The following is a 14436-nucleotide window of genomic DNA, read 5'->3' as shown; positions in this document are numbered from 1 at the left end:
AGCGGGGGTGGGTTACTGGGAGAGGGGGTGGGTTACTGGGATGGGGGCTGGGTGATGGTGGGGCTGGGTGGTGGGGATCAGGGCTGGGTTATTGGGATCGGGGCTGAGTGTTTGGGATGGGGTCTGGGTGATGGTGGGACTGGGTTATTGGGATCAAGGCTGGGTGATGGGGGTTGGGGCTGGGTTACTGGGATTGGGGCTGGGTGATGGTGGGGATGGGTTACTGGGATCAAGGCTGGGGGATGGGGATTGGGGTTGGATGGTGGGGATTGGGGCTGGGCTATTGGGATCGGGGCTGGGTTATTAGGATCAAGGCTGGGTTATGGGGATTGGGGCTGTGGGTGATGGGGATTGGGGCTTGGTTATTGGGATTGGGGCTGGGTGGTGGTGGGGTTTGGTGGTAGGGATCAGGGCTGGGTTATTGGGATCGGGGCTGGACTATTGGGATCAGGGCTGGGTGATGAGGTTTGGGGCTGAGTGATGGGGCCAGGGCTGTGGGGATTGGGACCCTCCCTGGGGAGGGCTGATGGAGAGCACACGGCTCAGCTGGGGGGACGCCTGCATCCTCCTGCAAAAAGTCTGCAAGCAAGCAGCCTCCTTCCATTGCACCTCATTTTTTTCCCCCCTTTTTACCCCTTTTTACCCTGCCTCACCTATGGAGGCTGCAAAAAGGAGGGCTGCTGTGAAAATGAGGGAATAAATGAGGCCGGGCAGGAGGACGGAGGGGTTCTGGTGGGACCACGCTCCCGGGTGCCAGGGCAGCGACACCACAGGTTTAGGGCAGGAATTATCCAGCTTTTCCCATTCCTCTCACCCCCGTCCTACACACCCTTCCTGGAACAGGTTTTTCCTGGCTGAGGGAGCCACGGGGCAGACCGGGATCGTTTTCTTTTCTTCCTCCCCAAATCTCAGCCGAGCCCAGCAACATCTGTCAGGGTGGAGATGGAGCAGGGACGGTGCTTCCCCACGCGGAGCTGTTTTGCTGAAGCTTCTCAGAAACAAAAAAAAAAAAAAGAAAGAAAGAAAAAAAAAGGAAATTTGGAGCAGGGTGGGAACAGCTCCAAAATCCGTGGGGATTTGGCGGTGGCCAGCAGCAAAGCTGGAGGGATCGGAGAGCGCCAAGCGATTTCTAGCAGCGTTTTAAAAAAAACAACAAAGCCAAACGCTTTGCCAGAAAAATGTTATTTCGATCGCTTTGGAAAATGAAGGTCATTCCAAAGCAGTACTTTTTGTTCAGAGGTTGACCAAAAAACAAGGGAGGAGTGGGAAGGAAAAAAAAAAAAAAAAAAAAAGGAGGGGCTGGGAGCTGAAATGATCGGTAGGAAACACCCCGTGCCTTGGGGCAGCCAAACGGGGCAGCTGGGCTTCAAATCGCTGCAAAACCCCAGCCTAGCCCCGCTCCCTCCCCTTCCCCCAGTCCTGCGGTGCTGGGACAGACGGGATTTGTGTCCTGGGGCACTGGGAGAGCCCCGGGATTTGTGTCCTGGCACCAGGAGAGCCCCCGGATTCGTGCCCTGGGGCACCCGGAGAGCCCCGGCACCGGCACCGGCACTGGGGTGGCCACGGGGATGCTCCTGGTGGCTGATCCCAGTTCCTCCTGGAGAGCTGGGCCCCTGCCATAAAATTCTGCAGGATTGCTCAGCGCAGTGAAGTGAGCAGTGGTACGAGCCCAGGGTCAGGCTGTGAGCTCGTTTAGCTCATTAATTACCGCCAGGGATGTCCCCGAGCCCCGCTGCCCACACCGTGCCCACGTTGCGCTGGGCTCTGGGGGTGCAGAGGAGCCCCCGGGGATCCCGCACGGGGCTGGGGCTGCGGGATGGGGGCAAAGCCACCCCCCCAGAGCAAGGACGGAGCTGCAGAGAGGGGCTGAGGTTTGGCAGAGAGGGGCTGGAGCTGAGCCCCTGCCCCATCCTCAGAACACCCCACAGGACCAAGGCGCATCCACGGCGAGAATCAGCGTCCTGCTGCTGTCCCACCACAGCACCCGACTTGTCCCCAGCCCAGCCACTGTTCCGGGTGTGCCATCGGCCCTGGCACTGGTGACAAGCCAGCCTCGGTGTCCCTGTCCCCAGGGAGCGGCGTGGCACCGCCCGGAGCCGTGTGTGTGCACCACGGCGGCGAAAATTCCTCCCTCTTTTCCTTTTGCCTTTTTTTTTTTTTTTTTTCTCCTTCCCTTTGTTGCCTCCAATCAATTTCATTTTGATTTAATGGTCAGGGGAGCTGCTTTTTAAATTGTAATCACCGCAGAAAAATTGAACTCCGGCAGCGCTGGGCTGCCCAGCAAGCTGTGATTGAAGAGCCGGGCTCTGGAGCGGCGGTGGCAGCCCCGGCCGGGACAATTCGCCCCACGTCGGATGTCACCAGGCTGGGGCACAGCCAGAGGAGGCTGGGGGTGGCACGGGGGTGCCACCGACCTGGGGCAGCAGGCAGTGGGGCTGTGCCTGCCCTCGGGGCTTTCCAAGCAGCTGCTGCCTCTACTCTTGCCTCCAAATTCAGGATTTCAGATCCCTGCGGCCACCCCAGCGCATCCGCCCCCGAGACCCCACGCACCCCATGCCCCAAACTTTCCCAGCCCCACGCTATCGGGGTCTCGCTGTGGCTGGATCCCTCCCTATGCTGGGGGTGACCCCGTCCCTGCCAGTCCCCAGCAATGCTCAGGAAGGGATTTTTGGGGACCGGCAGCAGGCCAGCGGCTGTGTGTCGTTAGGTGTCGTTAGGTGAGCCCTGGCCCTGGTCTCAGTGCTGATGCCGCCCCTAAACCTCTGCCAGATTTTAGATCCCCCATCCTGGGCTTGGTCCCCAGGCTTGGAGCCCCCCAGCTCTGGCCTCCCTCTGCCCCGAGCACCCCCAGTGTGCCCAGCACCCCTGTGCCAGGGCAGGGGAAGGAGCAGGATGGGCTCGTTTTAGCCATGCCAAAAATTGCCAGAAAAGCCCCAATGGCACGGAGCAGGGGACCAGCACGTGCCCAGTCCCTGTCCCAGGGTCCCAGCGCCGTCTCCCTGGAGGTGACACGTGCTCGTATCCCCCCAGGATGCCCCGAGCTGCTGCAGGAGCTGCTTGATGAGACGGAAATTTTAGACAATGCTCGTGAAGCTCAATTACGGGACTAATGGCACGGCACCGGCACGGCCGCGTCCCTGCGCAGCAGAAAAAGCCCCTGGGGCAGCGGCCGTGCCCACTGCTGCCCTGACGCAGACCCTGCTCCAGCTCCAAAAGCATCTGGAGGGGTGGGGGATGCTCTTACGGCCCCATTTCCACTTTGTTCCCATTTGTCACACTCAGTTTTGCACGGGGTGTTTGCACCCAAGACCCTGGAGCCCCCCAACTCTCAGGGGCACCGCATGGGGCTGGTGCCGAATGGGGGGGTCCCGGGCAGCCCCCAGCAACGCTGCTCTCAGGGATTCTGCTCCCAGCACAAATTCATCCCATTAAATCCCCCCCCACTCTATTTTTCTTCTCATTTCTCAACGGCAGAGCAGCAAACCGCGCTGGCTGCACCCCCTGCCTCCGAGGCAGCTCTCAGCACGACGGCAATCCCAGCGCCAGGACGAGCCGGGAAGAAAAAAATCCGCCCCCATCACCCCCCCAGGGGCATCCTGCCATGCCACCAGCGCCAGCATCACGCAGCATCCCCCTGCCCCGTGTCCCTGTCCCTGTCCCTGCCTCGTGGCCGCAGGAGCCCCGGGCTGCGGCGATGGTTTCGTTATCGCCAGCGTTGGAGGCAGCCGCAGCCCAGCAGCCTTCAAAAGGATTAAATCCCACCGCAGCCGCCGTGACGTGGCGGCCACGGGGTTTTATCTCGCCCAGGCAGCCTGAATCCTGATGAAGTCCAACGGGATCCCCCAGGACGTCGCTGCGCTGGGAAGGGGAAGCAGTTTCAGGCGGTGACGGCAACGGGGAGAGGATGGAGGGAGAGGATGGAGCCAGAGGAACCCCCGTGGGGGCCTCGGGATCTGGAGATGGGCTGGAGGGGGGCTGCAGGGAGCACCCCCAGCCTGGGAGAAGCACGGGGCCAGGAGGGAGCAGGAGGGAGCAGGAGGGAGCAGGAGGGGTGTTGTCACAGGGCAGGAGGGATGGCATCGTGGAGCCAGGAGGGACCTGGTGAAGGGACAATGACCAGGAGGGACATTGTTGGATGGGGTCAGAAGGGACCAGGAAGGACGTTCCTGGAGATCCAGGAGGGCTGGCATCGTGGGGCCAGGGAGGACCAGAAAGGAGCAGAAATTCCTGGAAGGATGTTCCTGGAGATCCAAGATCCAGGAGAGATGGTATTGTGGGGCCAGGGAGGACCAGAAATTCCTGGAGAAGCAGGAGGGACATCACCGTAGGGACAGGAAGGAGCAGGAGGGACGTTCCTGGAGATCCTGGAGGGACATCGCCGTGGGGCGAGGAGCAACACTGCTGGAGGATGAGAAGGGACGTGGATATGGGACCAGGAGGGCTGCTGTCCCAGGGGGGAACATGAGGGACCAGGAAGGATGCTCACCAGGCTGCGTGGCACCAGGAGGGGGGTGCCACCGGGCGGGAGCACCTGAGGACACCGCACGGGGAAGAGGCAGCGAGGTGACGGGAAAGTGGCCGGGGGAGATGTGGAGACAGGAGACAGGAGACGTGCCTGCCCGCACTCGGCTGCGTGGCTTTGAGGAAGTTGCTTCCCTCCTTTATCGGCCCTTGGGGAGATGCTGAGCAGCTGCTAATAAAGACGGACGCTTCCGAAGCGGTGGCTCCATCTCTGGACCGCTCGCATCCACGAGATTCAAGAGCCACCGAGGTGCCCGGGGCCACCAGCGCCATCCCGCAGCACCCCACAGCCCCCCCCAGCCTCTCCATGGGGACATCGAGCGCCCGCACAGGCAGCGGGGGGAATTTTTGGGGTGGTTTGGGGTGGTTTGGAGGGGCTGAGGTCCAGCAGCGAGCCCTGGGGAGGAGGAAAAGGAGCCGAAGGGCTGTGGGGGCTTCGTTAGCACCCATCTGCTGGGCAAGGTGGGCACCAGCCCCGGGTGATGGGCAGAGGGCCCCAAATTCCACCCCCCAGGCACCTCAGGGTGCTGGGGGGGGGTCCTGAGCACCTGCAGCCCCCCCCCCCGCTCTGTCTCATGTCAGCACTCGGCTCTTTTCCCTTTTCTGTATATTTTTAGCCCCCCCCACGCACACACCACCCCCCCCCGGCTGCCTGAGGACGGTTTAACGAGGCACGGGGCTTTCTCCTCACCCTAATTAGCGACGTTTCTCCAGGCACACGGCAGCCGGGAGTGGAAGTGGCGTTTCCTTAATTAAAACAATTAATTAGGGTGGGGCGAGAGGGAAGGTGAAATGCTTCCCTGTAGGAATGAGCCTGGGAGCAGGCAGCTCCCCGTGGGGGGGGGCTTGGGGTTCCTAGGGCTGGGGGGTGGCAATGTCATGGGTGTCCCCATGGGGTTGGGGTGTCCCCCATAGTGGGGTTGGGGTGTCCTCTATGGGGTTAGGGTGTCCCCATGGGGTCAGGGTGTTCCCCATAGTTGGCTTGGAGTGTCCCCATGGGGTTGGGGTGTCCTCTATGGGGCTGGGGTGTCCCCATGGGGTTGGGGTGTTCCCCATAGTTGGCTTGGGGTGTCTTCTATGGGGTTGGGGTGTCCCCATGGGGTTGGGGTGTTCCCCATGGTTGGGGTATCCCCATGGTTGGTCCCCGGGGATGCTCCCTGGGGTGCCCTTTTGGGGCAGGGTGGGTGCTGGCGGTGCTGATCCCCGCTCCTTGGGCTGGCTGTGGTGGCTGTAGCTGGTGACTGTCCCCAAATGTCCCCATCCCCACGCCGGCCGGGCCCCATCCCGAGCATCCCGGCGGCGTTGCGGCCCCAGCTCCTTGCTGGGGTATAAATATCCCTAAATATCCCCCTGTTACTTAGCGACTAATTGCACGGAGCGCAACAGCAGGGGGGGGGGGGGGGGGACAGCCCCTAATGAGTAGCTGGAATCGTGAGCTGCTAATTACCCCTGTGCTGAGCTGCTGCTTCTCTCCTGCTGGGGTCTGTCCGTCCGTCTGTCCTTACTCCTGGCACCGCTACTCGGCACGGGCAGCCCAAGACCCCACTACCTTGGGTTTATGGGGCAGGTGGGGCCGGGACCCGAGGCTCTTCCCCCCCCTTCTCCAAGGGCAGGCACCTCCCAGCACCTGGGATGCTCCTGGTTGTGTCCCTTGGGGTGCCCAGGTTGGGGTTTCGGGACCACCCCACTCATGCTCAGCACCTGACCGGTGCCCTAGGGGTCTGGGAACGAGCCCCATCCCCATGGGGTCTTGGTGGGCACCGCAGAGGCAGCTCGGGGAGCTGTGGGGTGGCTCCTCTGGACACGAGGAGTTTGTCCATCCTGGACCCACAGCGTGTGCAGCCCCACTCCTCTCGCTGCCCCCGTTACAGGGTGGGTGTGCAGGGGGTGGGTGCGCACACCACGTGTGCACGGGGGTGTGCAGCTGCAGAGGTGATGGGGAGGTGTTTTAAAACAAGCCCTCTCCGTATGTTTTGGGGCTGCTGGAGGCTCTCCGGGGTGCCAGCCCCAACCCGGTGCCACTTTTCCCCCTTATTGAAGCATCCATCGCCTGGTTTACACGGGGCCTTTTCGCCGATCCCAAAAGCACCGGTACTGAGTCCCTTCTCCTCCCTATAGGACGGGGCTCAGGCACTCAGCACGGTGCAGGATGAACCCCAGCTGAGCTGTGGGGCCGTGGTGGTGCCCAGCACGTTACCCCTGCTGGGGTCATGCTCACCCCAAACCCGGCAGCGTGGCTCTGCCCCGGGCTCAGCACCTCCCGGGGGGGGGCTTTGTCCTCCGGAGCCTGTTTATTTATAGGCTCGGGGCACTGCATGCGCAGCGAAAAGCAGGTCCCGGGTAAATATCTCCCCGTGGGTCCTTGCGGTGATGCTGCCTTCACAGGATTTACAGCTTCAAAGGCTCTGCCTCAAAGCCTGCAAATATCTTTTCATCATTTCAGCTGCGGTCTAATTACCCGGCTGGCCGCCAGCGCTGGCCTGCTCTCCCAGGTACGGCTTCCCCCCCCCTAATAGCCGGGGTTTATTATTTAAATGTTGGCGTTTGGCTCCCGTTTCCCATCCTTAGCCACGGCCGTGGCCACCTCTGCGCCCCAAAACCTGCTCGCCCCAAACCCCCCCGGTGCTGGGGCGCCGCGCTCCTGCTCGCCGTGCGTGGGCACGTGCGGCTCTGAGCTGTGCCGAGTTATTAATTAAAGGCGAGGGATCGCTCCCCACTTCATCCCGGCTGTAATTATGGCGCAGGTATAGCGGAAAGCCACGCTCGTTAGCGCTCGCCGGAGGGGGATTAAGGGAGCGGGAGCTGCCCCAACCCCACCAATGCGTCCCCAACGCTCCCTGCTCTCCACGCTGCTCACGGCATCGTGACTGTCCCCATCCCCCTGGGGAATTTTGGGGGGGGGTTCCTGCCCTGCCAGGGGTCCAGCACGTGCCACGGGGGCTGAGAGTGGCCGTGCCAGCTGCGGAGCCTCCGTGCCCGTGATTTATGGCGAGCAGCAGCCCTACTGGCCCCGGGGTGGCTCGCCGTGACGGATGCGGGGAGCGGCCCCGGCCACGGGCACCCGTTAATTATTGGCTCTGGATTTATGAGGAATCCCAGCTCCCGTTAACGACAGCGGCTCGCGGCGATTTACCCGGAGCCGGGGGAGGCGGCAGTGCAGGGGTCAGTGCCGTGTTTTTTTTTTTTTTGGAGGGGCTGCTTTTCCCCGGAGCGTGCTCAGCTGGGAGGATAATTTATGGTTTCGTATCAGCGCGGCTGATCTTGGAGCCTTTCCAGCGTATTCTTCCCTTTCTCCGCGCTGCTTTCCTCGAAAGCTGCGTTCCCAGGACGGGATCCAGCTCCCAGGTTGGGAGGTGCCGTGGTCCCAGGCAGCCCTGGCCCCGGGGGGACCCCCCCAGGACCCCGATCCTGCTTGCCCAGGGATTAAATCAAGCGTGCGTGGAGCTGTAACGGGGCTCAGCGGGTCCCTGGCACCAGCAGGCTCTGGCTAAGCCGCTTCCTGCTCCCGTTTAAGGATGCTGTGGCGTTTCTGAGAGCTGGGCAGTGCAGAATCCACCCCCCCTGCAGCACAGGAGCCCTGTCCCAGCCCCAGACCCCGCCGTGGATGTGCCCATGGGGTCAGCAGCCGAGCCCTGTGCACCCCGGTGCCAGTTTGCAGCATTTTTAGGGTGCCAAGCTCGACACACATCACGTAACCAGAGCGTGAAGAAGTGGGGTACCCGCACCTCACCCCTGCGGCCAGGGTGCCATCGGCAGGCTCCAGCTTTGGGGAGATTTCAGCGGGTTTTGGGGTTTCCTTGGGGGCTGTCTCCTGGCGGAGCTGCTTGCAGGCGGAGGAGAGGAGAGGCAGAGACTGGAGCGGGCGCCAAAAATAGGTCAAGGGAACCGCGCTCGGTTCTCACCACCAGCAGCTCGGGGAGGCTGGGACCCCCTGAATGCGCCCACACCGCATCCTCAGCGCCCCCGGGGTGGGTGGCACCCCGCAGCACCCCAGGGTGCCGTGGCTGTGCCCAGAGGCCACGGTGATGGGCAGGGCTGGGCGATGTTGCCCGAGATCCCATCCCTGCGCCTCCAGCGCCGTCCTGTCCCCGCTGTCCCCACCCGGAGCCGGCCACGGTCCCCTCCTCGCGGTGTCCCCGGGGCGGTGGCAGCCGTGGCAGGGGCAGGGTTAAGGCTGCGGGCTGAGCCTTGCCAGGGGGATTAGCGATGTTCACGAAGTCCCTGCGGTGCAGGCAATTCCCTGCCTTGTCCATCGATCCCTGCGAGGTGTTAAGAGAGGCTGGAGCATCGATCGGCGCAAAGCCCCGGGTGGCAGCGAGCCCGGGCAGCGGCGTGCGGGGGCGAGGAGCACGAGGCCGAAGGCTTCCCTGGGTACGGTCCAGCCCTGAGCCCTCGCCGTGTTCAGAGGCCTGGGGGGGGGAATTTTTGGTGCATTGCACATGGGGAGGCAGGGGGGCAGTGCTCAGAGCTGGGGACCGAACCCTGAGCAGGACCTGTGGGTCCAGGATCCCCATGGGGACCCACCGGGATCAAAGAGATGGTGCCGGGCTGGGGAGGTTGGCTTGGCTAACCCAGCGCCAAAAAGGAGTGGATTTTCCTCAAAAGAAAGGAAGGGGGGAGGGCTAAAGACAAAAGAGGCCATTTACTGGCAGGCTGACAGCCCAGGCAAAAGTGATATCAAGGTAAAAAATCGCAGATTAAGAAAAGGAGAGAGCTGACCTTAACTCCGGTTCTTAGATGCAAGAAATGGCAGGATTTTTTTCCCAACCTAATTGGGTTTTTAACCATTTAGGGCTGTTTGTTTACTCCACTTCAAAGCTCGGAGTGAATCATTTCCTACTAACTCGCCATAAAGCAGCTGATTTGACTCGGAGCGTCCTTGAGTTGTGCTGGCGCTGCGCAAGGGGATTTAGTCCTGGCTGGGGGAGCGAAACCCGCGGGGTCCCCGCGCCACCGCGGTGCTCCCCTGCTCCTCCTCCACAAGGACAGCTTGAGTTTCTCCACGGCTCTAGAAAATAGGCATTGGAGGGGAAAAATAAACACCCTCAAAGAGGCTCGACGCCTTCCTGGGAACGGCGGCACCCGGCGAGGGGGGTGGGATGAAGCCCCCACGGTCTTTTCTCTCCGGCGGGTGTTGCCTGAGCTACCCTGGGGGAAAAATGCTCGGGGCTGGGCTCTGCCACCCAGCGAGCGTCAGGTTAGGCACGCTTGAAGGGAAAAGCACAATCAGGGCCCCAGACCCCTCGGGGGTCTCTTTACCCCCCCGGGAGCCGCTCTGCCAAGGGGCGTCTGCGGCGGGCGCTGCCGGATCCGACCCATGGGGAAGAATTGGGGGGTGTGGGGCAAGGGGCAGGGGGTGCGGTGCTGCCATGGGAGGTGTTGTGGGGCTGGGGGGCTGTGTGGTGCCGTGTGCTGGGGTCCCATGGGTTGATCCTGCACCTCGTGCACGGCACCGTGCCGTATGGGCGACCCCTCCTGCCCCTAGGGGAAGCACCAGCGGGGCTGGGAGCTTTGGCAGCCCCAAAAGCAGGTGGAGGAGGGTGTGGAGGAAATCCCTGCACACCCCTTGCCCTGCTCCTCTTCCTCTGCAGGGCACCTAAACCTAAAGCCAAGGGACGGCGTCTTCGTGGGGAGAAGGGAAACGGCGCGGGGATGAGGAGCAGCGAGGACGAACTCCCCCGAGGTGAAGGTGAGCGCGGCAGGGCGCGGGGGGGACGTCCTCCTCCTGCACGGCACGAGGGCGAAGCCTCCCCGGCCTCCTTGCGTTGCCGGAGGAGAACAGAAAGTCTCCAAGTTATAAAAAGGAGGTTGCGAAAAGTCACCGGCTTCGCGCAGAAATGGAGCGGGCGAGAGCTGGAGGGGAGGTTAAAAATATCCCCGGCTCCGCAGGAGGGTGAGGGAGGGACTGGGGGGGACCGGGGGACACGGGGACGGGGACAACCTGGGCTCTGGGGACAGCTGGGAGCAGGGGGGAGAGAGGGATTGGGGGCACCTCTGGACCTCAGTGACCCTAAAACAGCTGGATTGGGGCAACGGGGGAAAGGCTGGGTAGGGCGACCCCGTGATGGTGATGGGGACAGCTGGAGTGGGGCCGTGGGGGCACGTTGGGGTGGGCGAGCCCTGATACTGGGGGGGGAGAGCAGCTGGATGGGCAGCGTGGGGTCGGCAATGGGAACGGCTGGGTTTGGGGTTGGGGAATGGCTGGGTTTGGGGTTAGGGAGCAACTGGGTTTGGGGTTGGCAATGGGAGCAGCTGAACTTGGTGAAGGTAACGCTCGTCTCCGCGCCGCCCTCCGGAGCAGGGAGCCGGCAGCGGGGTGGCAGGAACGAGGTCATTAAAGCAGAAAGAAAAATACATTAGGAATGTTCAACTGCTCAGTCTAGCCTGAAATGTGCTTAAATCAGCCCTGAGTAAACAATGAGACGGGATTAGTCGCAATTAGTTTTCATTAGGAAGGTGGCATCGCCCTCCCCTGCTCCCCAGGGGCTGCTGCCCTCCCTGGTGGGCACAGGGTGGGGGGGGGGGACACGGCATCAGGATCGGGCCCCAGCCAGGTGCTGGGGTGCAGGGGAAAGGTGCAGGGCTCGGGGACAGAGCCTGGAGGGTTGGGGACAGGCGGGTGCCAGCGTCCTTCCCCGCGCGGGGGCTGCAGGGAGCTGCGTTATCTCCGCCGAGGCAGGCACGAGGGGCCGGCAGCAGGCAGAGCTTCAAAGGGAACGCGTAAATCCGGAGTATGCAAAACTCCAGGCGGCCCCGCAGATAAACGGGGACGTGGCTGGGCCTCCTCTGCCAGCCCCCCCGGCTGCCGCAGCACTGGGGAGGAGTGCTCGGCCTCGGGGTGATGCTCGGTGCCTCGGGGTGATGCTCATCCTCGGGGCAATGCTTGTCTACGAGGTGATGCTGGGCCTCGTGGCGATGCTTGTCCTCATCACACCCCACACAAATTCCATTTTTGCAGCCCCCACCTGCAGGCAGGGCCGGGTTGAGCACGAGCCCAGCGAGCTCTGGGGATGGGGTGGCACAGGGCGAGGGCTCCGTGTCCTCCGTGGGTCCCGGGTGGGTGCTCCTGGTGGCCCCGTGGGATGGGGACGCTCCGGCTGCTGGCACGCGGTGGCTCCATCCCTCAGGGGCTGCCAGCTCTCCCCTCACCCAAACCCCAAAAACATCCCCAGAGGCCAAGAACCTACTGGAAAGGGGCAAATTCATCCTCTTTTGGGGCTGCCGTGCCCGGCAGCTTGTCACCTCCCCGCCAGCTCAGCCCTGCCGCGGTGAATCCCTCGGCCACCAGCGGCCAAACGCGGCTGTGCCAACGCGGGGTCCCTCGCCCCCGCCCCGGAGCACGGCCCCCGTCATTAGCACCCAGAAAATGTTGGGTTTCTGCCTGGGAAAACACGGCAGATATGTACATTAAACATCAAATTATAAAATTAACAGATTCAAACCGAGGATGATTTGCATGTGCAAATTAACTTAATTACCACTCTTCCTCCCCGAACGCCACGGCGTTCCGGGGAAGGGCCGGGCACGGCGCTGGCTCACTGCAGGTGCCGGGGCGCTGGGTGCCCGCCGGGTGCTGCTGGGGGGGGCGGAGAGTTTTGGGGAGGGGGGGGGTGACACCAGCACGGGGAGCTCTGGGGACAGCGATGCTCCCTTCTGAGCAAACACACCGAGGCGCGTGCGCGCACGCAGGCGTGCACGTGCACACGCGTGCGCGCACACGCGTGCGCCCCCCCCCCTTAGTGCCCCCCTCCTGAAGGCAACAAAGGCTGCTCTGTGGCTCGCCGCGGACCCGAGCCTCCTGGGCTCCTGCCCAGCTCCCAGCCCAGGTGGGAGGCTCTGGCACGGCGGCGGGCGCGTGAAAGGGGCCGCTGTGTCCGGGCTGCCCGCCCGCCGGCACTGCCAGCGCGGCCCCGCCGCCGGCACCAGCGCCGCGGCGCCCCCGGGGCAGCGAGCCAGTGCCAGGCGCCGGGCCCAGCGGCCTCGGCTGCAGCTGGAAGGCCCAGGGGGGCCAGGGGGATGCGTTTCTCCCTGCTCCCAGGCGTGCCGCGTGCGCCCCGTACGGCCCTGCTGCTGCCTCCCCGTGCCTCAGTTTCCCCATCAGCTCCGCCACCGAGCTGCCTGGGAGCTGGCCCCGTCCTGCTGCGCACCCTGGGGTCCCCATCGCCCAGCACCCTCCCCATCGGGGCACGGTGCAGGGGGGGCGCTGAGCCCTCACCCCAGCAGCACCCACTGGCTCCGCAGCATCTGGAGAGGCCGGGAGATGGAAGGGGTCGGTGGGAGCCACCCCCTTGGGATCAGCACCCACAGTGGGGCCGAGGGGCTCACCCCGCACCCGGCCCCTCTCCAAATCTCCCCGGCCAGACGCCGCTCGCGGTTGCGGGCGCACAAAAAGCTGGAGCAGGAGATCGGGGCCGGGATATGGCGCAATCAGCCCCAGCCCTCGCCGCCAGCTCCCCCGGGAGCGGGCAGATAAGGGCCCAACTTGTTGGGCGTTATCTCCCCTTCCATCTCTCTCCCTCTCTCTCTCCTCTTTCCGTTCCGCCTTTTCTTTATTTTTCCCACCCTCGCTCGCTCGTGGCGCAGGCGCAGCCGAAGCCGTCGCGGTGCCCTCGGTGCCCTGAGCGCCCTGAGGGAGTTCAGGGTCAGCCTGGGGGGGGTCATTGCACGATTCCCAGTTTGCCCAGTGCCTCCCAGGAGGCTGCTGGGCGAGGCAGGCCCTCCCGCAGGGGCAAGCAGGCAGCGAGCAGCAGTTAATTGGGAGAGAGTCAATTAACAGGGGCTGAGCTCGCTGCCTGCTGCTCAACCGGAGCCGTGCGCCCTGGGGGGCGCGGGGGGGGGACACCCCGGGGCTGCCCGCAAGGGGTGGCACCGAAACTGGTTCCCAGCAGCAGCCTTTGGGGTGCACGGAGAGGAGAGGACCCCCCTGTGCCGTGCCACCTGACCCCCCCCAGCCACAAAAAACCCTTCCTGGGCCCCCTGGGTAGCTGGGGGGGGAGTGGGGGGGAGAAAATAAGGGGGGTTGTGGGTGCCGTGCCAAACGCAGCAGGCGTGCCGGGGCAGGCCTGGGGGCCGCGGCTACACCCAGCGCTCCCCCCGCATGCTTGGCATGCACGAGGCGCACGCGGGGGCCGAGCTCTTTCCTTGACCCCCCCATTTGCCCCCCCCTTTTACCCCACCAGCCCGCTGCGGGACCCCCACCCTGGCCACCCCTACCCGGAGCACGGCACCGCTGGTGGCACGGCCGGGTGGGTGCCTGCGGGTGGGCGCTGGGTGCTGGCAGTGGGGGTGCTGGGGGGGGGTCCGTGAGCCCCCCCAGCCCCCGCACGTGTGGGCAGGGGCTGCCCGGCCCCCAGCACCGCGTGCCTCCCGTGCACAGCGTCCCTTGGGGAATTTATGGCCTGGCCGAGGGGAAACTCAAACCCGGGCAGCTGGGAGCTGCGGTGCCCCTGGGGGGGGGCGGCTTGCGTGTGCCTGGGGGGGGGGGGATTTCTGTGACCACCCCGGGGGGCTGCGGGGTTTGGGGTGGGCAGCACCCACGGGGAGCACCCATGGGACGCTCCCGCACCCATCCTGCTGGGTGACCCGTGAGCAAACCCAAGTGCAGAGGGGACGGTGCCCCCCCCCCCCCCCCCAGCCCTGTCCCCAGGTGCCACCAGGGTGCGATTTGGGCCAAAGCACCTCCGCTGCTCGGAGTGTTTTGGGGGGTTTTGGCAAGGGGGGAGGATCCGTGATGGCCTTGGAGAGCCCGAGCCTGGCCAGCGCCGTGAGCCAAGGGCTGGGGGGGTCCCCGGAGACCCCCCCTTCCTGCACAGGCCCCCCCCAGCCCCGGTGTGTTGGGTGTCCCCGTCCCCACCAGCCCGGTGCCAGAGGACCCCGCGGCACCCAAGGGAGCACCCGGTGGGAGCCTCGTGGGGG

The sequence above is a fragment of the Anas acuta genome, chromosome 26 (assembly GCF_963932015.1).
Source record: "Anas acuta chromosome 26, bAnaAcu1.1, whole genome shotgun sequence".
Lineage (NCBI taxonomy): Eukaryota > Metazoa > Chordata > Aves > Anseriformes > Anatidae > Anas > Anas acuta.
The sequence above is the reverse complement of the archived record's forward strand: the minus strand, read 5'-3'. Positions refer to the sequence as shown.